The 26,850-nt window shown below is 24.7% G+C and overlaps 1 protein-coding gene and 1 long non-coding RNA gene across 5 annotated transcripts in view; one reads left to right on the top strand and one right to left on the bottom strand.

The window, feature by feature from the left end:
• LOC107457034 (uncharacterized) overlaps nt 1–14,439 on the bottom strand; it is a 130,865-nt gene extending 116,426 nt beyond the window's left edge. Inside the window, exon 1 of one of the 2 annotated variants that reach the window (XR_011638317.1) lies at nt 14,073–14,439. This is a non-coding gene — a long non-coding RNA (uncharacterized lncRNA). The remainder of the gene's footprint in view (nt 1–14,072) is intronic. The other variant, XR_001585791.3, reaches the window with a different exon arrangement.
• Nucleotides 1–26,850, top strand: part of LOC107457033 (homeotic protein ultrabithorax) — a 218,932-nt gene that overhangs the window by 75,384 nt on the left and 116,698 nt on the right. For 2 of the 3 annotated variants that reach the window (XM_071187998.1, XM_071187996.1), the window contains exons 2-3: nt 14,721–14,911; nt 18,804–18,864. The gene's annotated coding sequence lies outside the window, so the exon portion shown is untranslated. Of the gene's footprint in view, nt 1–14,716; nt 14,912–18,803; nt 18,865–26,850 lie in introns of all 3 variants that reach the window. The other variant, XM_021148683.3, reaches the window with a different exon arrangement.

Genomic DNA, 26,850 nt, shown 5'->3' with positions numbered 1-26,850 from the left:
TTTATATGAACACAATAAATAAATAAAATTTTACTGGTAATTATTTTAAATGATTTTTATTAAAATGCATTCAAACATTAGTTTGTTATGAATTTTCCATAGTACAAGCATTAATTGAAATTATTTAAGAAAGTTTATGATGATCAAGTTTGTAGTTTTAAATACATTCATTATAAAAATTAATTCATTAACTAATAAACTCAATAAAATTAAACAGATTAAATAGTTTATGCTCTCGGATCCCAATCGAATCTGCGTTTAAATTCGCATAATTTTTAACGAATAACACATTACTTATTCTCGTGCTTTGTTTTCGGTGCCTTTTTAGTCTTTTTATCAGTTGTTTAAATGATTTCACATTAAAATCTGCTGGTTGGGCTATTTCAAATTTCCATGAATATTTATTAACTTTAAAAAAATATTTAAATACATTCATTATCAATTAATTAATTCATTTTTAACTAATACATTCCTTAAAATAAAATACATTTAATTTAATTTCTCAGATCCAAATAGAATCGGTCTCTAAATTTATAAAATTTTTAAGCAAATATCACATCACTACTTCTTCCTATACTTTGTTTTTCTGAAGCTTTTTTACTCGTTTACCATTTCTTTAAATGACTTCACATTAAAATTCATGATATCTATTGTCAAGACTATAACCGAAATCTTAATAAGCCAAATGGAGCGTTTTTATTTTGTTTCAAATTATCTATATCATAAAGTCAAAGTACTCAACCTTTAATAAGAAAACTATACATTGTATGCTCCTTATATCTTTTATTATCCTCAAAATCATCTACAGATAGGCAAATGCAGTGACTACTAATCCTTTCATTTAAAATAGCAACAAAGCAAAATGCTAAAGGATTATTTGTTATGCAGAGTATAAAGCGGAAGTTGTCGATCTTAGAGATGAGGTGGTAACAGTGGAACTTTCTCCTGATCACGCAACCTCTTAACTGTCGATAATAATCATATATTTCCCTTCCTTTTCATCGTTATCAGTCTTTGTGTATAGATCTTCTTTTAGTTTATGTTATTTTTATTCCAACAGAGAAACATGAAATAAAAGTAAATGAGCTTGTTTAGATTGCTATCAGTAAGATTATTTAAATAAATAATCTTCTTGATAGGTTTTGCAAAACACTGGAGCCGCTTGGTTTTGAAATTAAAAATACATGTTTTTAATGTGGTACTGAGGAATTACAATGGTTTTTAAAATCGCAATTTAAATACCATTAGTACGATTTTAAATTAGTTTAAATTTTCACACTCAGTCATGTTTTATATTCATTGTAAGGCTTGATTGTCAAAAAATAGAAGACCATGAAGAAGAAAAAAATTGACTACTCTAGGAAAAGAAGTGTGGTCAAAACTAACAGAATATGGTAAAATTTACCATGCTTCTGTCTCTATGGGAACATCATAAAGCTCAGTAATTTTTACCGAAGTGCTTTGGTAATGATTTTGGTAAAATCAACAGTAAAATATGGTCCTATAATATGTGATAAAATTTATTAAATATTATTTGTTATGAAAGAATAAAGCCGATCTTAGAGATGAGGTGGTAACAATGGAATGGGAATAATGGTGATAATAATAAAGGCTTAATTGTGGATAATAATCACATCGTTCTCTTCTTTTTCATCGTGATCAGCCTTTGTGTATAGATCTTTTTTTGTTTATGCACTTTTCATTCCAATAGCAAAACATGGAATAAAATTTAATGAGCTTGTTTAGATTCGTATCATTAAGATCATTTAAATAAATAATCATCTCGGCAGGATTTTCTAAACGTTGAAGACGCTTGACTTAGGAAATGAGTAACACTTTTTTTTTTAAATGATACTGGAGATCTGCAAAATTTTTTAAAATCGTAACCCTTCGAAGACCTTAAATTAATTTAAAATCTTACACTCATTCGTGCTTTCTATCCTTTCTAAGGTTTTATTATGAAACAACAGTAAACCATGAAAAAGAAAAACTAAAATATGACTAAAAAAATGCACCAGAAAAAAAACTCCTCAATAACTAATTAAAATTTTACTTCCGATTCCAATTGAGCCCTTGAATCCAAATTTTATGTAACTACATTATTACTAAAAAGTAATTATACGATTTTTACATAATTAATTAATATTCAAAGTTTAATTAAAAGTTTACTGAAGGAAACTTTCAATATCTTCTATATTTTTAATGCAGTAACATACAAAAGTATTATTATAAATAATAATCAATTGTATCATGTATCAATAATATATATAATTGTACAATAGATACTCAGGGGCTTAATCTTTTGATATGCTAAAATATAAAAAAAAATGATAAATGACAAGAATTTAATAAAATTTTTAAAAAATCCCTATTTGGAAATTATTTGTAAATATTATCATATCACAATACAATAATAAGCGTAATTATTGAAATTTTGAACAATTTTTGAGATATTTAAAAGTTCTAATATTTCTCTCAATAGTATGAAGTAGAAGATCATTTTAATTTAATTCTGACATAAAAGTATTTTTTTAAATATCTAATTTCATTAGAATAAATGTGAAGATATGAAATACGTATACCAATTCGAAAAATTTAAATATATTGAATTGGGGTTCAGCTACCCGAATTGAATCAGTTTTTAAAATTCATATAATTAATATAATAAATGCTGTATCATATAATAAATGCTTCATATAATTCATATAATAAATGCTGTATTTTATTTTAGATTTTCATTTTCACAATTCACCAGAAAAATGTTGTTCCTTAGTTTATCTGTCTCTCTCAACAAATATTATTGAATTGTCTACCAGGAACTCACGTCTCTATACACTATAAAAAAAAGTCTGTTCGTTAATAATTAGACAATGAGGGTACCGATTTAGATTGTGTTTAGTTCTGAAATTTTTGAATTTTCAAAGAGTGGTTTACAAACAATCCTTTCGACGCCGTATAAGTTTGACGCAACATCGAAAATACGAAATTTCATTGATGAGAACCATTGCTATAAATTAAAACGTATGTTGTCATGGAAACAGCATCTTTACAAAATATTTATAAGAAAAAAAAACAAATGTAACCACTAGAAAAATGAAATATTCCTAAATCTCAGTAAACTCCTAGTTTAAGCTCAGAAGTAAAGCATGCTAGAAACAACTATATAAGCTAATGTAAGTTATCAAAAGTTGAAGAAACTTTATATTTCACCGTAAGCGGTAATGTTAACCATAAATATGCTTATTCATATTCGCCCAAAGGTTATTTCAATTTCAGGGATATTAAATTTAATAAATTCTAAAGATAAAGTAATTTTATACCAACCATTAATAATAATAATTAATTGTTCATATGACATATTGCACCCGTTTTTTTAATTGACTATTACAAAGTTGTTATTTCTTATTGAATGATTGTTGTCAAGTTAGGTTGTTTTAATATATTTGTATCGCTCTCATATCATTGCGATCGAAAAAATTTTTAAGTTGCAAACTTATACTGATAAAAAAGACTAAAAAAAAAATAAAAAAGAAAAACTGTACAAGGTGAAATCCATTTCGAACGTATTAACAGCCTTCATTTTAAATTCCGAAAATAAAATGTGTAAATAAAAAATTCAAGTGAAAAGTTACTTTTGCACCTTAAAAAACCGTCTTTTACAAAATTCTTCGAAAGTATTCACAGCAACTACCCATGAAAGTGCTTTTAATTTACAATATTTTATAAAGGAGATTTAAATAAAAATGCTATTCAAATTGCCCACTTTGCTCCCCCTCTCTAACGTTCTCTTAAGTTTTAATTTGTTTAAGTTTTTATTAAACAATAACTTGTTCAAAAAATGGTTAATATTGACATATAAAAAGTTAAATATTTTCCTTTGTTCTTGGAATATTTTTTACGAAATTTTTAAGTACGCTTTTGAGGGTTAATTAGGCAAAATAAGTGTTTACCAGTTATAAAAGTGAGTACAAAAACAAAATTGTTTTTTTCTTCCTTTTTACAGAGAATTGGTTGCAACCAATAAGAGAAAAGCGAATATCCTTTAGCTTTAGGGGCGGGAACTTCCATGAATAACATCCGGGAATAATGTAAATCAACTTAATTCTTATTCTAAGCGTTCTTTTAAGTACTGAACAGGACATAAAATTACTCATTATTATTCTGAAAGCAGTTAATAATACATTTAATTCATGTGAGAATATTAAGATATGTCTGACAGCTTTCAATTGTTTCCTTGAACAACTTCTATAATGAGTACAATAGTTTCTTTTGACATTAAAAAAAAACTGTTTCGTCATTATTTAGTTTAATAGTAGCTAAAAATACCAGGAATCCAACTAATAATATTAAAAGTACAAAAATAAGCGCAAAAAATATAAGTAATGTAATGATCGATGAATATGATTATAAATTTTGACATATAAAAAAAAACTAATTTTTATTATTTTATAAAAGAGCTGATTTTTACATATAAAAAAGCTATAGCTGACAATATTTGCACTTTTTATGAAAATTACAAATACTAGGTAATTGTGACCAAATATTTTTTTTAAAATTTCATCAGCGCCAATAAGCCACTCTAAACTACTGTTGTGAAAACGCGAAATTTTCGTATGTATATATATGTATGTATATATATATGTATGTATATATATATGTATGTATATATATATGTATGTATATATATATGTATGTATATATATATGTATGTATATATATATGTATGTATATATATATGTATGTATATATATATGTATGTATATATATATGTATGTATATATATATGTATGTATATATATATGTATGTATATATATATGTATGTATATATATATGTATGTATATATATATGTATGTATATATATATGTATGTATATATATATGTATGTATATATATATGTATGTATATATATATGTATGTATATATATATGTATGTATATATATATGTATGTATATATATATGTATGTATATATATATGTATGTATATATATATGTATGTATATATATATGTATGTATATATATATGTATGTATATATATATGTATGTATATATATATGTATGTATATATATATGTATGTATATATATATGTATGTATATATATATGTATGTATATATATATGTATGTATATATATATGTATGTATATATATATGTATGTATATATATATGTATGTATATATATATGTATGTATATATATATGTATGTATATATATATGTATGTATATATATATGTATGTATATATATATGTATGTATATATATATGTATGTATATATATATGTATGTATATATATATGTATGTATATATATATGTATGTATATATATATGTATGTATATATATATGTATGTATATATATATGTATGTATATATATATGTATGTATATATATATGTATGTATATATATATGTATGTATATATATATGTATGTATATATATATGTATGTATATATATATGTATGTATATATATATGTATGTATATATATATGTATGTATATATATATGTATGTATATATATATGTATGTATATATATATGTATGTATATATATATGTATNATATATATACATACATTTTAAACTTGTTAACGCATTTTATGGGGAAAATGACCCTGAATTGATTTTTGAAGCCGCTTATCTCTTAGAGAAAGCTGTAAAATCCCTTTCCTTTTTTGTTTGCATTCCATGCAGGAATTCATGACAAAAATCAATTTAATAGAGAAAGCATAACAGAAATTTATGAAGCATGGAACTATGATGTTACAGATCGTACTATTCGTAACAAATTTGCTAAAGCTGTATTCTTAATCAGCGTGGAGAATTTGGAAAGCGCTAAGGACGAGGATGACATTCCTTTATAAGAAGTGAAAAAATGCGGGTACAGCTAAGAGAAAACCACGAAATTTATGATGAAGTACTAATTAATGATTTTATTTTATTGATTCTGAGGCTACAACCACAGATATATTAACTGAATCAGATACTTTGGACAGTGGGGAGAAAAACAATACAGCATTAAATTATGGTAAGATAAAGACAGAAATGATGAGGAAATCACTGAACCTTCGTATAATAAAATCATTAGAAACAATTAGAAACAATCATTAGAAAATTAGTCGATAATAACTTACAAGATAAAGTTGTATCAATTGTTATTTTAATTATGTCTAACGTGTTTATGAATTTAAAACCTGTTTTGTGTTGTTTAAGTATTTCAAATTGTCATTTTCCATTTAACGAACTTTTCATCGGGATTCAGCGACTTCGATAAGTAGAAGTCCGTCTGCATATATATATACGGACAAATTGTAATTTTTACACTAATAAATACCATGAAATTACTAAATGACTCTGATTAAAAAAAATTATTGTAAAAATTAAGACATACTATTTTACGGTAAAACGGATTTTGTGGATCATGCACTTAAATTGTTTTATACCGTAATTTGCTCCGGAGTGATTTTCAGTGGTAACAAACTTTTCTAACCTTACTTTTTATCACTCTATCCCTTCAAATATTGCAGGACTCTACATCTTTCACCTTAGTAAATACTTAAATATTGAATAGTTAATATTTCTGTGGTTGTATATGTAGGGTTCCTATAGGACTCTTAAACAGTGGTAAAATATAAGCCTAAGTTCGATCATTTAATAAATTTGCAACTACCGTTATATGCTAAACATATCTGTATTACAACTGTGATCTACCATATTTTAAATCGCAAAAATATCTTAAAAAAGGAGCTAGTATTAATGCAAATTTACTATCATTAACAAATCAATGTTGACATGTCCGCAGTAGCTATACATCTATATGTCTAAACTAGCCTAGAGAAGTTATTAGTTTGATTAAATTCAGTGTCTATTGGTTAATTAAAAAAGGGCAAATGATAGTAAGAAATTTGTGAATGCCGCACGTAAGTTACATTTTCGTGGGCATCAAATTATATTAAATAGCTGCATTAATATGGATTTGTTTAATCTAACAGAATTGTTTTTGCCTTCAATTTAATTTAAATATTATTAAATTTAAGTATGCTTGCATGTTTTTTATTTGAAGTTAAAGGATAATAACGAAAAATTATTAACACCGCTTTCAATAAATCTATAATGAAATAATTTGGGTTCCTTTTTTTTTTTTTTTTTTAACTNGGGTTCTTTTTTTTTTTTTTTTTTAACCTGATTATAGTCTCTCTGAAAATGTCACTTACCTGGCTTTTCCCTACCAATTACACGCATTTTATTGTGATATAACAAAGTACAAATAATGATTTTTCGACAATACAAGTAAAGGTTAACCTCCTGAAGCACTGCTGTTAATTTTGCTAATTAATTATAACAATACTATTATGCAAGATGTAATTATATTTAACAATTAGAAATATATAAAGTATTTAAAGTTTTTTCAGCTGACTTCAAATTAAACTTTGCATATTGTAATTACTCTTTAAAAAAAATATTGAGCACGAATCGAATAGGACGTCAAATATATATTGTAGTTAATGATGTGCTTTTTTTCCCTCTGCATTTTTAATGTGATCTTTTAGCGTGCTTTTTCTTTCGGAGATTTTCCCGGTACTTTTTTTTCCGTGATTCGTTTGACAGTTGACCATAATTCTTAAAGTTTTAATTTTTAACCGATATAACGTCACCCCAACACTGCTGACGTTATATTTACGCAACAGTTTGCAGTGACGTCAAGACTATACATAAGAAATTGATCGAAAATTAATGCTTAAGCTAAATTGATAATTCCTATTGAGACTAACAGCTCAAGTTAAAGAAATATTGTAAATGCATAATTTTAGGTCAAAATATAACTACTATATTATATTATAAATACTATATTATATTATAAATATACTATATTATATTATAAATATACTATACTATATTATAAATATAGTGTAGTGAACACGTACATCTCTATTTCACGGAAATATATTTAAATAATTAAGTGATCCAGGTTTTATTTTTTTGAAAAAAGTACACGAGAAAGGAGGTAAATGGGTTAAAAATACCCTTCAACTGATTCGAAAGCTTGAACTGAAGTAAAAAAACTAATTCCACTAATTGTAAATAATTTAAACATGTTTATAGAAGGCCTACTTTTCTATAGACGAAACCTCTAACATTATTTAAATTTTAGAATTAGAATTTATTTTTTACCAACTATTCTTTCACCCCATCTCAGCTGGTGTTTACGCAACAGTTTGTAGTGATGTCAAAAGTATGTTTTTAAAAAAAATGATTGAAAATTAACGCTTAAACTAACTACAATTTCAGGTTAAAAAAACATATTATTAATGCATAGTTTTTGATCAAAACATAACTACTTTTTTACAAATATATTTTAGTAAACACGCATGTTTCACCGAAGTAAATTAAGAAATTTAAATTATCGAGTTTTCTAGGTTTTAGCATTTTGTACAAAGTATTCGAGATGGGAGGAAAATGGATTAAGAATACCCTTTAACTGATACAATTTTTACAATACAATTTTTTTCGACTGAGTATAAATAATTTAAATTTGCTCATAAAATGGCTACTTATCAACAGATATTTCATATAGATTGACACTTTTCCATTTCTACAGAGATGCCATTGTTGTGCTTTCTGAGTAAATTTTTTTGCAGTTTCTCAGACTTACATTTTGACCATTTGGCGTAGAATATTATTAAACATATTTTTCATAATTTTTTCATTATTTTATATTAATTTAAGTCAAAATAGGTGAAAAATATTATAGTTGGAATTTTAATAGTTTATGGTTATGAAATACAACATGAAACACCTGTGTCTTTTTCTGCATTTCAGCTTCAAACACGGCTCACTTCCGCACAATAATTTTTAAAATTTACACTTATTTGCAGTTATTTAGATCTAAGAAAAACAGTTATTTATCATTGAAATTTCCTTACTTTCAAAAAAATCAATTGTTAATAAATTTTTGAATATGATTGAAAAAAATAAACTACAAATTTTGGATTTTATATTTTAAAACAAATATAATTTTGATAATCTAACAGATTTTTTTAATAGCAATTATATTGCTTTTTACGCTAAAAAATACCAAAACTCATTTTCACTTCTAATTAAAGCGTCAGAAAAAAATTTATAAAAAAGACATCGGCATCCCAAAGGGTTGAGAAATAAATAAATAAAATCTTTCGGCACAAATATCTCATTATTAGCTTTTATCTTACGGAAAGAAGAAGGAATTTATCTTCTTCTCATTGTATATTATTTTCTTTTAAGCAAAGTTGTCGATTTGCTATGCTTTGTAAAATAAGTAATTTCTAGTGATTGTGAAGTTTGAGTTCCTTTTAGTTTAATAAGTTTGATTTTACGTTTTCTTTTTCAACCATTGCAATTCAAAATCTGAAAGCCTCACATCAAATGAAACAGTTTTGCAGTTATTTTGGGGTAAGGCTTTTAGAGATTTAGTATAATTATCCCTTGTTATATCATGGTCTCTCAATAACAATAATTAACTATATTCTATAATTCTGTATTCTATTCAATTCCCTATGTTCTAAAATTCTGTATTCTATTCTATTCCTAATATTCTATAATTCACTCCACTCTAAATTTATAAAAACTTTATTGGAAAGCGGAGCAGTTGGTTTTTCTGCTTTAAGAGAACAATAAAGAGAATTTATGTCTACAAAATCACTTTTTATTTACAAGACTTGATTTGTTTCACTTTATATTTACAAAATGAGTTTGAAGGTCTCACATATTAAATTTATTGAGATACGTACAAGTTTAGTATTTTAATTTTAAAATATTATTTATTTTCATGCGATATTGTTCAAAATTAATAGAAATTCTTGAAATTAATTAATTCATTCATTTAGGGCTATTTATTTTTCATTTTGTTATCAAAACAACTACTAATATTTAAGAAACGTTATTTTTGTCCATTCATTTCCACTTCATGTTGATTCAATTTCGTTAATTGCAGAGAAAGTGCTATTGTTAGAGTTACCTCCCATATTTTGGAAGTTGTATTTTTTTTAAAAATAAAATAATCACTATTGTTTATTACTAGAAAATTAGTGGGTTTTAGTAAAAGTAAGCTTTAAAAATTCGTATTAATAAAATTTTTTTATTTAGGTAATCAATCCATAAAGCAGAAACTTAAAAATTTTATTTCTTTGAAATTTAAATTTCAAATATAAACCTGTTTTTTGTAAAGTACAAAATAACTAAGCGCAAAACAACATTTATAGATACCATTATGATTTTCACTTATTCTATTGTTTTAAATTTTCAATTCATTAGTTATTTTATTTTTCACTTCAGTATTTACATTGTTGAAGCAATTTTAATTTGTTTATTTAACAGTAAACAATTCTATTTTATTATTTAAAATATACGGCATTAATTTAATTTAAATTAATTAATTTAAAACTTATTTATTTAAAACATTAATTAAAAATTGGCATTAATTTAAAACTTTTACAGTCTTAAATTGTTAATCTATGAAAAATGTATTGAAGTTCGATTTGCTCTTTTTTTCTTTAATTTTAGCTCAATTTTAATTTGAAAACAATTCTGCAGTTTTTTTTTTAAGCTAAGTTTATTTTTAAGTCTTTTTATATGACATGTATGGGTATGTTTTAAATCTATGCCAATTTTGATATGTCACACTAATTCATGTGTTTTAGAAGAGTACTACATTCAGTGGTTTCAAGCGAAGCGTTCAAATTTTCAATTATAGAATCCGCAAACCTTTATCGAAAAGACCGCACACATTTACGATGAAACGCATACTCTTACATGCATCAAACCAAAATTTCCTTTTATAAATTAATAATTTCGCTTTTCAATATTCATTGAACAAAAATAATTGACATACAGTTAACTTTATTAGGATCTCGTTTTTTATTTACAAAGCATTTTTATGGTAAGTACAGAAACGCTAGTCACTTATTTACCAAATTTTTATATAAAATACAGTAGCGCTGTATCACATTTATAAAGCATTTTTAGGCAAAGTACTCGAACGGTTTTTCAAATTTGTAAAGCGTTTTTTGCCAAAATACAAAAACATTATATATAAAATGTTCATTTATAACACCAAATTTTTTTTTTCATATTTATTTAACGCATTCATATCTAGTTATTTTAGTTATGCTATTATTCATATCATATCTAGCTATTTTAATTATGCTATATATTAACTAGCTATTTTGGCCATAATGGTCAATTTTATCTAACTTAGATTGATTAGGCAGATATAATCACTATACATTTTATATTATGTATATTTAGCTAGTTATGTAAGATATTATGTATATTTCATATTTATATATATTTAGTTATGTTGGATACCTTGTTTGATTAACTATGTTCTCTAGTTAGTACAGTTTATATGAGTTTTTTTTTATCATTCCTAAAATTATGCCATGAGAGTATGCTTTCAAACTATGAAATACAAGTATTTCAAATTGCCATGATTAATAAGAATAAACAGAATAATATTAAACTAACGAATTCTTAATTGAAGTTACAGAGGTGAAAGCGTAGAAGTAATGTATATATATAAAGCAGGAAACATTGATATGAACTATAAAATAGAATTATTATAGGAATAAAAATAAAAATAATATAAATCTATATTTCTTTTTAATTTTAAAACGTATTCGTGAGTTTATATTCGAATTACCTTTCCACTACAATAATAGCTTTTAAATGTTGTTATTTCATTAAAATATTTCAACTAAAAGGAAAAAGCTTTTTTCGCGTGTGTTTTTCTTTTTTCAGTGGTTGAGATGGAAGATCAGTGCAAATGAAGCAACTTATTTAACAATTATTAAATTCATCAAAAATCAATTTATTCATTTGTGATTTTATGATGAATATCTTTGATAAAATGCTAACATTGCTTCACTAAATTAAATCGACAATCATGATTTCCGCGCCAATTTGTAATAAGTTCTTTAAAAACAATTGAAATAATGTAATTAATTTGATACTTTAACAAATAAATAAATAACAATATACTATAAATAAATTTGATACGTTAACTTATGTTGCGTACATTTCCAAAACTTTAAAGGATATGAATTATTTCGACACTTATATTCGACTGCAACTGTTACGATAAACAGAACTCTTTATTACATAAGAAGAAATGTTCTGCATGACACTATAAAATGAATATTGGAAAAAACATAAGCAGGAGAAATTTTTCAAAAATTAAAAGATGCTACATGGCACTATAACATTAATATTAGAAAATGAAAGAATTATTAGAAATATTTAACGACAGAAAAGTTGCTATATGGCATAGTTACAGTAATGCAGAATATGTAGTCGAGAATTTCTGGAGCAGAAATTTCATTTTATATATGCTAAGTTAACTTATAATATTCTCATAATAAAAAAATTTTAAATTTTGAAAAAGTTAATAGTTCTGAAAAGTTTATCAAAGTAGTAGTATTAGTATCTGAAAAGTTTATCAGGGACTAAATCATTTGAGCGTAGTGTTTCTATTTTATTATATCTAAATTAGCTTGAGAGTGCTTACAAAGTATCTTATACAAAGTAAAAAACCACTGTCACATATTTATTTAAAGTACTGTTTTATTTAAAGTATGTCATGCATGTAAACATTTTCTTGATTGCATTGTTTTTGTTTTATTTTGAAAATTGAAATATACTGTATGGTCCCACAACATGAATATTAGCACTATAAACAATATAACTATCTGATAAATGAACTACATCACACAATATGTTTGATTTTGTTACCGTGCTAAGTGATAACGAACTTTCATATTGATTTCAAGATTTTCAAAATACGATGAATTCATTTTAATGAAGAAAATGAACTCTTCATTGTTAAAAAGGACTGTTTTCAACTGGAAAATAGCAATACCAATGATGCTATTTTTCTTATGCAATTCAAAATATTCATGTAGAAATAAATGATTTTTACTATAATTAGATTTAATTATAATGGGACATTTTTATGTTGTTGGTTGAAATTTCACTTTATTGTTATATTACACAATGGCATAAAAAGTATGGTTAAAACTACCAGAATATGGGAACATATGCTGATTCTATAGGAACACCAAAAAGCTCGGTAACTTTCACTGAAGCATTTTAGTAATGATTTTGGTAAAATTAACCTTAAAAAATATAGTGTTATAATACGAGATAAAATTTATTAAATGCCGTAAAATATGTTAATTTTATCATGATTCATTAGAGCATGGCATAAAAGCCATTTATTCCGACAAATTGAATTTTCTGTTTTCCATTTTTTACTAAACTTGCCGTAATATAACCATAATTTTAAAAACCAGAATTTCGGGCAAACTGATACCAAATATTTTAGTTAAATAATACTAATAATAAATACCAAATATTTTAGAATTGATTACAATTATATAATTTAAATTCTAAATATTTTGATTTTAATCGCAGAATTATAGTTTTTCTTATCAGAAATGTCTCTACATAGTAGGGTAATTTTTCCAGAACTTTTTTCTCCTTGCAATATTTAACATTACAGAATTCTATATTCAAATATATATAAATTTTAAAATTGTAACATCGCTTCTCTCACCAGAAGATTGAAGAATCGCTTGATTCATCATTTAAATTAAAATATGTAAAATAATTTGCATTATGATTTCTATAACAGGTATGAACTAAATATCAAGTTTCCAAGATATGACTTGAGATTTAGTAGATTGTGTAAACTTGTAAATTGTGGAGATATATTTGCAGAAATGTGTCTGGTGATATCAATAAATATTCAATTAGTCCAACCAAATATAAGAATAATTTTAAATTGATAAAATTATATTTTCTTTTCTTGCATATGAAAGTAGTACTACTTGCACTTTCTTAGCATTCGGAAAGAACTTTTTAAAATGGGCAATGACTCAATAAAATCGTATAACCAAGGATCTTGTGAAAGGAAAGTTACAATCGTAAAATTTTTATGGGATCATAAATTTAATTTGTATTCCATGAAATAAACAAACAAATGGGAGTATAAAAGCTGAAGCATAAAGTCAACAGAGTTTCTATTACTGTGTTTCGTATTACCTGGATATGAATGTCTAGAAAATCTTGAACCAAAGTCCTTATTTTATTTTTAATTGTGGAACATCAAAAAATTGGTTTAGATTATGATGAAAAGTTTTTCCGAATTGTGGAAAGGCGGCGACACTGTTCAGACTTCAGACCGGATGTTGACATGCCATTTAATACACAAATGCTAACTATTCAAGATAGCTGGTCTGCTCCCGCCCACCTTATTATCCATATCATTACCAATATATCCAGCCCCCTGTCAATCAAAGTTTGAGCTTCACAAAAGACTAACTCTACAGTATTCGAAACTTCTACAAATATTATGAGTAGCTTTTATTGTGTGGCAAAACATCAACAGAATAGAAGTACAATTTATGCAAATTTGTCAAAAGAATTTTTAAAATTATTCTTATTACTTATAATATATTATTTGGGACCCCCCAAACCTTTTGGCCCTGATTGCATACCAACTACTGCCATTGGTCCAAAAGCGCAAGATGGCGGATTCTGCTCTTCTCTGCTTAGAAACTTAGACCAATCAGAATCCAGATAAAGTCTTTTTATTGCTGTAATCAGCAACTTTATGTCTTGATAATATAGGAGAAAGTAAGTTTTTATTTGATGAGATGTTCCACTAAGTCTGGCTTTCTTTAAAGCTAGAATAGGACAAGCCTTCCTGATAGCGTACCTCAGAATCTGCAGAAAAGGCAAGGAAAGACAAGCACATACCAAAGGTGTACATTTCATATACATCTTGACAACATATTGAGCTCAATACAACCCAGAAAGAATAATTAGAAATGAGGACTAAGATCGTCTACAATAAATACACACCATTTTTTTATAATCAGGTAAGAATTTAAGCCTCTGTTTTGAAATTTTGGTGAATGTATCTTAAGCCTAACTCAAGCTTCATTCTATTAAAACAGTCCAACATTCGTAGCAAAAATAGGTGCATAACAAAAGCATATTACGAATTTCATGACGGATGTATTAATGTTTCAATTAAATTGCTTAATTAGTTTTTTACGATGAAAAAAAAATTTATGAATGTATATTTCATATGAAGATGTTTTGGATTTTGCTGATATAAAAGTATCTATTGCTCTATGAAATGTTTCCAATGTCTTCCGAAACATTTATCTTAAGAAATTTGGACAAAAAAATTATCTTTTCAAACATTTGTTGATAATTAAAATCATTGCATCATTTTTTTTCTATTCGTTGACATTGCTCTATTCTATTTGTTGCTATTTGTATGGTAAATAGAAAAAAGAAATATTATTAGATAGCGGACTATATTTGAGTTAAAAAATCGCATATGCAATCAAAAAAAAAATATAAAAATAATACATTAAGCATTAATATAGTAAATGCGAAACAAGTATAGTATTGCATAGTCATAAAAACAATACATGCGTATTAGAAATTAGTAGCGTAACTCATCATCTCTTACTGATTTATTGGCACTATTATATTAATATGATTTCTACACACTTATTATATTATTTAAGTATACAGTTGTGCTTCGTTTTGAAAATAACTAGAACTGTAGAAGACAGAATTGAAATTAGTATGAAAATAAGTAAAAAAATTGTTAATGCTTTGTAAAACACTGCTTATTTGAATACAGACAACCAAGGTCGCGAATAATGAAATCATGATTAGTATAAACAAGAAAAAACGATATTACAAAAATATAAGTCATTCAGATTTCATAGATGAAAAACCAAGTTTAACTTAGAAAACAACTACTATTATTAAAACAACTTGTAAATGTTATTTTAAATCTAAGTCTAAAATCTATCTATGCTTATGTAAGAGTCTATTGCTTATAAGAATACATCTAATATATCAAACTATGTATAGAAATCTTAAAAAAACTATTGGAATCTTAACAAAAAAGGTAAATACTATGCGCATCTATATCATTTGCTTGCTGTGATACGTACATTTATATCTGAGTTATTAAAAAAAAAGAACTAAAACATAAGTATGCATGCATGAAGTATCAGTATACATATATAAGTATACATATACGTACAAAGCATAAGTATATTTGCTTCTTGTAAACCAAAAACCACACAATTCTCTCTTCTTGAAAAAGCAAAATGAACTGGAATTAAACCACAATAAAACTTTCAAGGAATCTGATTACAATTCAAAACTAAAGTTTGATTGATCTATTTATTTATGGAATACGTTAGAATATTTAAAAAAATATCATTACGAGTACTCAAGATATTAAAATATTAGACATTTTAAAGAAGCTTTAAAAGTCATCAATTGAATTAAGTAACAACATAATAAAAAGTCAGTTGAAAAAATATAAAAGAAATTCCAACGATAAAAAAAAAACTTAAAATTTCATTACTAATATTACCGTAAATTAATATCAATAGATATAATTTCTCTTACAAAAAATTTATATTGCCAAGTTTATTGCTAATATTACTAATGCACTAATATGACTTACATTTAATATTGAAAAATTTAAGCCTATAAGTTTGTTTTGATAAAGCTTTATCTGATTTGTAAGAGAAAAAAAATATTTCACTCAACATTTGTAAATAAATGTAAGGTATAATTGTTGAAAATATATAAAATGGTATATGAATTAAAATGCTTACACTACATTAAAACAATACTTCCACAATATATACTGTCTTCAAAGGAACTATAAATTCTTGAATTTCATCAGATTCTAATTTTCTTGTAGTTTATCAGCGCAGTTTCAGCAAATTCAATTATCTATGTCCAGTTAGCCTATAAAAATACAATATTATTTACTCTGAATGTTGTCAATCATTTGAAAATTTCATAAAGGGTTTAGCATTATATAATAAAAATTCAAATGCAATTAATAAATAATTAAAATTCAATTATCCAGAATGCGTTCTTTTGTTCTACAGGATTCAGAGGAATAATTCATGATTTGAAAAAAAAATTAGTTACCAAAACAATTTGTATCAGTAAACTATTTTTCACTTCTTTTGTTATCATAAATGAGTTTTAATTTATTATAAACGGAAATCATTTCTTTATCAATGATTTTAAGTCTCCAGGTTTATTTTTAAAAAAATTATATTTATAAAAATGTACTTGTTTTTGTTGGATAAAAACTATGATCCTTTTCTGTAACAAATTTAATTCGTCATTTCTGAAGACACTTTGAAAGGCGAATTAAAAAATTGTTAAAAAAATACATGAAATGATAGATGAACTATATTGTTAAAATCTGAAAAATATTGCTAAAATACTGCACTAAATTAATACACTTTCATAGTGAGCTAAATTAAAATATGTAAACAACAATTCTTTAACATTGTGTACTGCCTTAAGAGATAGTGCACTATAAACACTTGAAGTTGATTCTATTGTCTTATATTTCAGGAGTTACAAATTCTTATTTTCTTGCAATTAGTCAACACAGTTTATTTATCAGATTCAAAAATCTATCTTATATTAGCGTGTAACAAAATATTATTACATTAGGTAAATATTTAGTTTCATAACGTTAAATATTTTTCAAAAATTTTTGTTCTGGTCTTTTTCGGATGAAAATTCCAGATCAGTGTTTCTTTTCAGTTATTATTCAGGTCAAAAAGCACATTTTGCAAGGAAAACCTTCAAAATATATANAAAAAAAAAAAAAAAAAAAAAAAAAAAAAAAAAAAAAAAAAAAAAAAAAGTCAAATATTAGCAAATACTTTTGAAAAGCACATAATTTGCAGAAGTTTTAATGATTGAAACACCAAAATATTTAAGTTTAAGTCTTAAGAAAATATAAAATCTGAATTTGTATTTTTTTTTCAGTATTTGTTAGTTTCTTTGTTTTAAAACTCAAATAAATCATTGGATGTAAGTATTTTTCAAAATGCTTCAGTTTATGTATTTGAAGAAAGCATTGAAAAAGTATCACTTGCGTTTGAACAGTAAAAATTATTCTTTACTGAAAAAATTATTAACTAACAGAAAAATTATTGAAATTATTAAATTCAAAACTATCAATTAACAGAAGTGATATGATGAGGGGACAGTGGTATAAAAAATTTAAAAGCTGCGAAAGAACATTGTCTTTAAAGAATATTTAATAAATTATTATCACTCTCATGAATTAGTTCACTTTATATTGACTATTTCCTAATTTAAACCAATTGCCAAAAAGGATTTTTAAAAATACACCGAAAAAAAAGGAGTGGCCAAAACTACCAGGACATAGTGAAATTTGCACTGCTTTTGGCTCTATGGAAACACCAAAATTCTCGGTAAATTTTATTAAAGTGCTTTGATAATGATTTTAATTAAATTGATAAAATTTGGCAATATGTTATAAAATTTACGACATGTGATAAAATTTGGTAAAAGTTATAAAATTTGATATTGTTATCATGATACTTCATAGTATGGCATAGACACCATTTTTTAGGTTAAATTTCTTCAGAAATCCCGGTAAACATATAAGAGAAAAATTACCAAATGAATGGTTTAGGCATCGTATATTTTAGTCTTATTAAACAGAATTATGTGCTACATATTTATTTATTTGAAAGAAATGCCATTACTATACAGTGCGGTAATTTAACCAGAATATTTTTTCATGTGATTATAAAAGATTTGAATTACGTAGTAAAATAATCTGCTATCTCTTACATTTGGGAATATTATTAAATATTTATTGGTATTAATAATTAAATAATATATTATTACAAATAACATATTATATCATTTTAATCTTTATAGGTATTTACTAAAGGGCAGATCTGCAAAATAAACTGGCAAGAAACATCATTAAAAAGTGGTGGTAACTATATTGCGTATTATTTACATTCTCTGCATTGGCATATGAAAAATATAATTATTGCAACTAAATTGAAGCTCCTTTTAACTCTAACTAAATTCAAAGTTTTAAATATGGAATAAAATAACTAAATTTTTAGTAAAAACAAAAAAGTTTAAAATTATTCATCATTTTGTAATAATTATGGGGATTCCAATGAGGTTTTATGTTCATGTGAAATTTGAAAAAGAGAATTGATAAATTAGTGACTATCATTACTAATAAAAATTTATTATAAAGTAAAATACGAAGTTAATTGATCATTTAGGCGATGAATGCGATAAAGGCGAATCATTTTTCTCATACCACCAAAGTTGCGAATTTGCACATAAAGACAAGTAAAAAGATTTTTTTACAAATACTCTAAATTGTAAGCAAATTTCAAGAAAATTCAGCATCTTTAATCCTGAAAATAAGTTAAAAAGTTGCATGGCTTCCAATCTGAAATAAAAAAAAAAATGTAATGCATTATTAACTTATAACAAAAAATATAATTCATAAATTTTACATAATAAGAAAAAAAATTTGAAAATAAATCTATTAGCCATCTGTTTTCTGTGAAAAGTACGATAGAAATACTGCACTCCCTTTAAAAATATGAATTTCTCGATTGTGTCTATAATAGTTTTTATGTTTATTGTTTTAAAAATGAAAATACTCGAATAATTCTTACTAACTTGAACAAAAAATGACTTTTTTTATCCCAAAACAAGAATTAAAATATACACTACAAATTAATGGAGAAAAAAAATAGCGATGCTTATCAAAAAATGTAACAGTAAGCTATGAAATAAATGTATTTTATATATGTGTTAAATGTATCTGTTTTCTCATTTCAATGAAAAATATAAGAAATCCAGAAACTATACATACTGATCTAGATTTTCTTATTACATTAATTATTTTATACAGTGTTATGAAAATGCTAACAAGTTTGTCGTAAAGGCATGTTTTAAAAAGTTAAATTCTTCTAATTTGAATTATAGTACTAGTTTTTCAAATTTCGAAAAAAATCTAAGCGAATATAATTTTTTAAATTTTCGAAGTAATAATCACTAAATAATAATCACTTATAATAATAATCACTAAAAATAATAATCACTTATTCGTTAAAAATTAATAAATCATCACTGAAACACTTTCTGGTTTTATTAGAAAATAATAACGAAATGCTGTAGACTACTTCAAATATGTGCTTGCAACATAAGTACACAGTAAAGAAATTTGCTGCACAGTTGCCACCATTTTTGGTGTTGAGGTCAACTAAATGCATTTTTTAACATTAATGGAGCATTAATGGCTGCACAGTTGCCTGCTTTGTAAACTAAATGTTTCTGCAATTAAGCCATTTAATCTATTCTAATGCTCATGAAAATGTGTGCTGTCAGTAAACATTTAAACAAAAAAGTAAATAAAAAATGTGACTGCACATATTCGTTATTTACTTTTAAACTAGCATGTTTTTTCACTTTAAAACATTTAAGCTTATCTCAACACCTAAAATGGTGGCAACTATACTGCTGTGTTATATAAAAATTACGAAAGTTACAAGAAATTCATAATTTAAATTTTCATATATTTAGCATTTTTGTATGATAAGCTACTCTGACCAAAATTTTTTTAACAAAAATAAATTTTGTTTTATGAAAAATTAGAGTGTTTTGAAATTCTATTCTAGAGTTCGTATCGGAAAAAAATGCGTTAAAATTAGCGCACTATAGGGTAATGACAGTTCTATTAAAGTAGAAAAAGCTTGCTTTCAGTTAATAAAACCAAAATATACTGTATTTAAACCTTGGCGATTTAACCATTTTTTAGATTTAAACCATTCACCAAGATTTAAACCATTCATTTGTTAATTTTTCCATTCATATGGTAAAGGTTTACCGAAAAAGGTTTTCTAAATTATAATTCTTATTACCACACAATCAGTAAAAAACACAAAACTGAGAATTAAATTTAATCGTACAAATGATTTTTATGCCATGCTCTAAGGTATCAAGATAATATTACCAAATTTACTACATTTACTAAATATTGTCACACATTATAAAACTATATTTCATTTCTTATTTTATCAACATTAATCGCTATTATTATATTTATATATAATATAGTTACATTTTTTAATGCGTTAAAAATTATTACGTTGTTTGGTGTTCCCATAGTGCCAAAACCACGAAAATGCTTACCATATTCTGGTAGTTTGAAAATACTTTTTTTTTCTCGGTGTGAAAAAAAGAAGTTACTTGCTGCTTTTTAAATCCATCATGAAGCACTTTCATTGTTTTTTTTCTTCAATTGCACGGCAAAATACAAAAAATTTTTTACAGTGCACATAAAAATACATAATAGCATATTTACAATGCCTATTTTTCTTTAGTTAATACCTCAAAAGTAATATAAACATCGATTGGTAAATATTTAATCCAAGATTTAAACACGTTTTCATTTCTCATTAATCAAAACCGAATACAACGAACTCTTTGTTTAGGAACTTATAGTTGCTACTTGTGGACAAACTTATCGGCGAGTAATGAACCTATTGTTTGATGCGGCTATGAAGTCTATTCCAGCAAAAACATAAACTTGTCACTAAATAATTTTCAACAGGAATTTATGAAGTTTATTTCTTACTTTTTTTTCGATGCATTGAAAACAAAATCGCATTTTTATTAAGAATGACATTTCAATTTTGATAGTTTGTGCATAATTTCGGTTTTATAGTTTGAAATAATATTTAGTTTTAAAAGTGTTAAAAAAAATTTAGTTTTTAACTTGCTTCATAAATTTAGAATTACAGTTCAATAGATTTCAGAAAATTTAAAAATCGGTAACAGAACTTTTAACATATTTCTGGGAGAAACAGGTTATTTTTATTTACCAAAATATAACATAATAATAAAATATACATTTTACTTACGAACGAACGTTATTATTGTTCTTTGCATTCTAATGACTGCTAACAGAAATTTCCATGGAGTGCTAGTACCCTTCTATTGCATTAGTTATTTTATATTACTATAAAATCTATAGTTGGTGATTACCAAATAATGATTACCCAAAGATGCAATTTTAAGGAATTAAATTTAAATATTTTTATTTTTTTTTTGTTAAAAATTTTGTTTTATTTTTTTTTTGTTCCTTTTTGTTTACTTTGCTTTATTTAAAATTATATTGGTTTACTACAAAATTTTGTCCCAGGAGCATACAGGTAATATTTAGCAGTGTTGTTAAATGAATATTTTCCAACTATAAATTTTTTTTTGTGTTTGCTACTATACAAATTTTATATGGCTGGCTATAGTGGCTGACTAAAATAATATCCCTGCTGACTGGCTGGCTATAGTGCTGACTATAGTATAAACCATTGCCGACTACAGTATAGACCATTTCCGACCAAAGTATCAATTTCCGACTATAGTATGGACCATTGTTGATTATAGCATAAACAATTGCCGAAAATAGTACCCATTGCAGGCTATAATACCCAATTTCGAGTATAGTATCCATTGCCGACTGTAATATAGACCACTGCCGACTATAGTAAACATTGCCGAGAATAGTTTAGATCATTACCGACTATATTATTTAATGAGTTGCTACCATCATGCATTTCAAAATATTTTCGGAGCAGTTTGTTCTATTAAATAAAATTTGAACCTATTGAACCATATTGTCATTTAAATTTGTTGCTGCCTAAACCATATTATATTATTATTATTTGCTGCGGCCTAAACCATATATGGTTAAACTTGAACTGAAATAGGATTTATTTTAGCGCTTCACTTGTTGTAAATAATATTTCATATTATTAGTTTGATGTAAATGATATTTCAATGTTAAATTTTATAATTAATATTGTATGTATAATTATTGTATAATAATTGTACCGTATAATAATGTTGCTTCTAAAACAATCAAAAAGTTTTCCATAAGATGGCGCAAAAAATTTCCGAAATTCCTTTTTGTCTCTTGAAATTCAAAATTGCACTGGAAATCTATAAATAAGAGTTAAAAATGAATTTATAATTATACGCTTGCTCATTAAATTTAAAATGTTATCCTAAACATTTACTTTTTGTCCCAAATCAAAAACGAATCAAAGTAATTAATTAAATACTTTTAAATATTTTTGATAAAAATGGAAATTACTACAAATTAATAGAAAATAAATACAAATTAATAAATTGTAAATTTAATATTTAGAAATGTTTAAGGAAGAAAAATTTAATAATCAGTATGTTACGAAAACTATTTATTTTTGACATAAATATTTAGATTTCAATAAAAAGATACAAAATAATGAAATTTAAGAGCTGCATAAGTTATCTTTAAAAAGTATTTTCCTTTTGTTAGAAATGTAGAAAATTTCTAGATAAAAAAATTTAAAAAACTACTTATCAGTACAATAATCTTCTATTTATTTTGGCAATATATTTAAACCACTTCTTTTAGATGGATCTTTTATTAGGATTCAATCATTTTCTAAAAGTCATCAAACTAGGAAAGGAAAAAAAGAAATATATCAAATGGAATTATGTTAAAACTTTCCATAAATTTTAAAAAATATATAAATTGCTGTGACATGTAATCAGATCTAAACATGTATAAAACGTATATAATTGAATTTTATATTATTATGCTAGAAAGGGTTTAAATTTCTTGTTTAAAAAGAAATTTAAACTATTTAAAATAAATTACGAAAATGCAATACTTTACTGTTTTTTAAAATCTATTTTTGACACCTAAATACAGCAGATGTTTATGTTGCATTGTTTTTAAAAAGATAAACAAAAGATAATTAAAGAGACTTATTTTAGAACACTATTAATATACATATGAATGAGTATAAAGAAGCATTTTAGAAGCAGTCGAAATATAGTTTTACTTATATAGGATTGTATGATTATTTTTAATAGGTTAGTTTCAACTTAAATAGTGCATCATTCATTTAATTTTAATTTTGACATTACTACTATATTATTTTTATAAGCAACTTATATTTGAACAATTTATATAACAATAAACAAGTAAGATAAGCGAGAGATAAACAAATAGACAAACACTTTTTTCTAAAAACCAATACACTATCAATACTTAAATGAATAATTTAACAATACCTTTTAGAAATTATGCAAGTTTACCTATATAGGATTGAACAAATATTTTTAATATGTTTTTTTCACTGAAATAATGCGTTATGTAACAATATGGGTTTATAGTAATCTAATTTAAATTTATAATCAATATATTTTAATATACTTATTCAAAATTAAATATTCTAGTTTGAACAAAACTGAGTAATGTAGTATTAAAAAAAAAATTGCGTGATTCACTTTTATGCTTTCAAAAAGTGGATATGTTTTTTACATTATTCATCAATTTAAAATCATATAAAATTATTGAATAAATTAAAAATGACTCAATAGTTTGATCGAAGTTTCAAATTAATTATGGAGTTGTCCTAAAGATAACTTCGGAAAATTTTGTCAAATTTTAAATTCCTTCTTTTTGTTATTATAAAAATGTTTTCTAATTTTTCTCAGGAAAATATTTTTTATTCAAAACTATTACAAAAATATTAAGGAACAGGAATATGAATGTGAACAAAAAAAAAAAAAAAAAGAATTGTTAAAAGTTGAGTTTTTAAATTACTTCAAATAAAACGTTAAAATTTTCTGAATTAAATAAAAAGAAATATACGCATGTTTTAAGTGATAAACATAGTATTTTGTTGCATTATTCAATTACAAACAATATTATTTTAAAAAAGACTTATTGGTGCAAAATTTTATTTAAAATAAAAATCTTTAGAATTTGGAAAAATATAATCAGCAGTTGGTGAATATCTTATAAATTTTTACTATTGAAAGCTTCAATTTTTAGAATTTTGAATACAGTATATCCTAAAGAGTAAAGAAAAACACGAAAATTTTGCGTCCTTTCTTATATATGAGCCGCTCAGAAGCCAATGCGGTTAAGTCCATTTTTTGATATTTTCTGATTTTTGGAAATTTTGATGAAATAAATAATAATCTTCTTAGTTATTAAAGGATTTACTCGTTATTTACTTTTTTCTAGGTTAGACAGCCCTTTTTTTATTAGCTTCTGAATATATTGTATAATAATTTCAGAAGCCATTGTGAATAAGTCCACCTTTTATCAACATTTTTTTACATAAGCTTTGAAATAAAAATTAAATTCTTCTTCTTCTTTCGATATTTGTTGGTAACACTGAAAAACAAGAAATTCATATCAGGGTTGCCAGACGTAGTATTTTAAATACTACGGTAGTACTTTTTCACCATAAAAAAGGGGTATGGTATTTTTCGTAGTATTTTTTTAAAATGTGGTATTTTTTTATTTATTTTATTTTCATTTCCTAAAACAAAGAAAAGTGCCACTCTAGTTTGGATGTAAAAAACAATTTTTGAAATAATCCAACAGTTTATTTTCTATTAGTCACTGTATCTAGTGATGATTGAGAAAAATAAAAGTTCGTTTATACTAGTAGACTAGTAGTAGACATAAATTTCTTATCTTTTTCTGCTGCCAAAAGGTATAAGTACTAAAATTTTTACGATGCTGTCATTATTTCAATAAATACTTACGTTTTTATTTACACATCCTGTACATATCTTGCTTTTTTGCAGAGTTTACACCTTGAAAAAAGACTTTATACACTTTTCTAATTAAATTAATAAACCAAGAATTTTAAAAACTAATGTATCAAAAAACATTAATTTTCTCAATTGTTGTGTTTTGGACTTAACCGCATTGGCCTCTGAGCGACTCATATATGTCTTGATTATTGTTGATTGTGTTACAAAAATATCATTTTTGCTTAATAAAAGAAGTTTAGTACTTTTTATAGGAAGAAAAAAAAAAGGGTAAAAAGTGTGATGGAAGAAAAGTGACTNAAAAAATGCGTGATTCACTTTTATGCTTTCAAAAAGTGGATATGTTTTTGACATTATTCATCAATTTAAAATCCTATAAAATTATTGAATAAATTAAAAATGACTCAATAGTTTTATCGAAATTTCAAATCATTTATGTAGTTGTCCTAAAGATAACTTTGGAGAATTTTGTCAAATTTTAAATTCCTTCTTTTTGTTATTATAAAAATTTTTTCTAATTTTTTTCAGGGAGATATTTTTTATTCAGAACTATTACAAAAATATTAAGGAACAGGAATATCAATGTGAACAAAAAAAAAAAAAAAATAAAGAATTGTTAAAAGTTGAGTTTTTAAATTACTTCAAATAAAACGTTAAAACTTTCTGAATTAAATTTTAAAAAATATACGCATGTTTAAAGTGATAAACATAGTATTTTGTTGCATAATTCAATTACAAACAATATTATTTTAAAAAAGACTTATTGGTGCAAAATTTTATTTAAAATAAAAATCTTTAGAATTTGGAAAAATATAATCAGCAGCTGGTGAATATCTTATAAATTTTTATTATTGAAAGCTTCAATTTTTAATTTTTAGAATTTTGAATACAGTGTATTCTAAACAGTAAAGAAAAACAAGAAAATTTTGCGTCCTTTCTTATATATATGTCTTGCTTATTGTTGATTGTGTTACAAAAATATGATTTTTGCTTACTAAAAGAAGTTTAGTACTTTTTATAGGAAGAAAAAGAAACGGGTAAAAAGTGTGATGGAAGAAAAGTGACTAATTTATTCCAGAAAAATATATTTACATTACTATCTTATCTCCCAAAATAAAAATACCATAAATAACCATACAACAAAAATAATGGCATAATAATATTTTTATTGAATCATAACTTTATTTTACGTGCATTCTGAAAAATTCGGATATTTAAATATTTTTTATGACCGTCGTTGAACAGTCGATCTAAATTTTGAGTTTACGGCTACTAATATTCAATTCCGCAGTCTTGTAATTTTGAACCTGAACCAGAAGGCAAGTGG

The sequence above is a fragment of the Parasteatoda tepidariorum genome, chromosome X2 (assembly GCF_043381705.1).
Source record: "Parasteatoda tepidariorum isolate YZ-2023 chromosome X2, CAS_Ptep_4.0, whole genome shotgun sequence".
NCBI classification, from domain to species: Eukaryota; Metazoa; Arthropoda; class Arachnida; order Araneae; family Theridiidae; genus Parasteatoda; species Parasteatoda tepidariorum.
The sequence above is the reverse complement of the archived record's forward strand: the minus strand, read 5'-3'. Positions and strand labels throughout refer to the sequence as shown.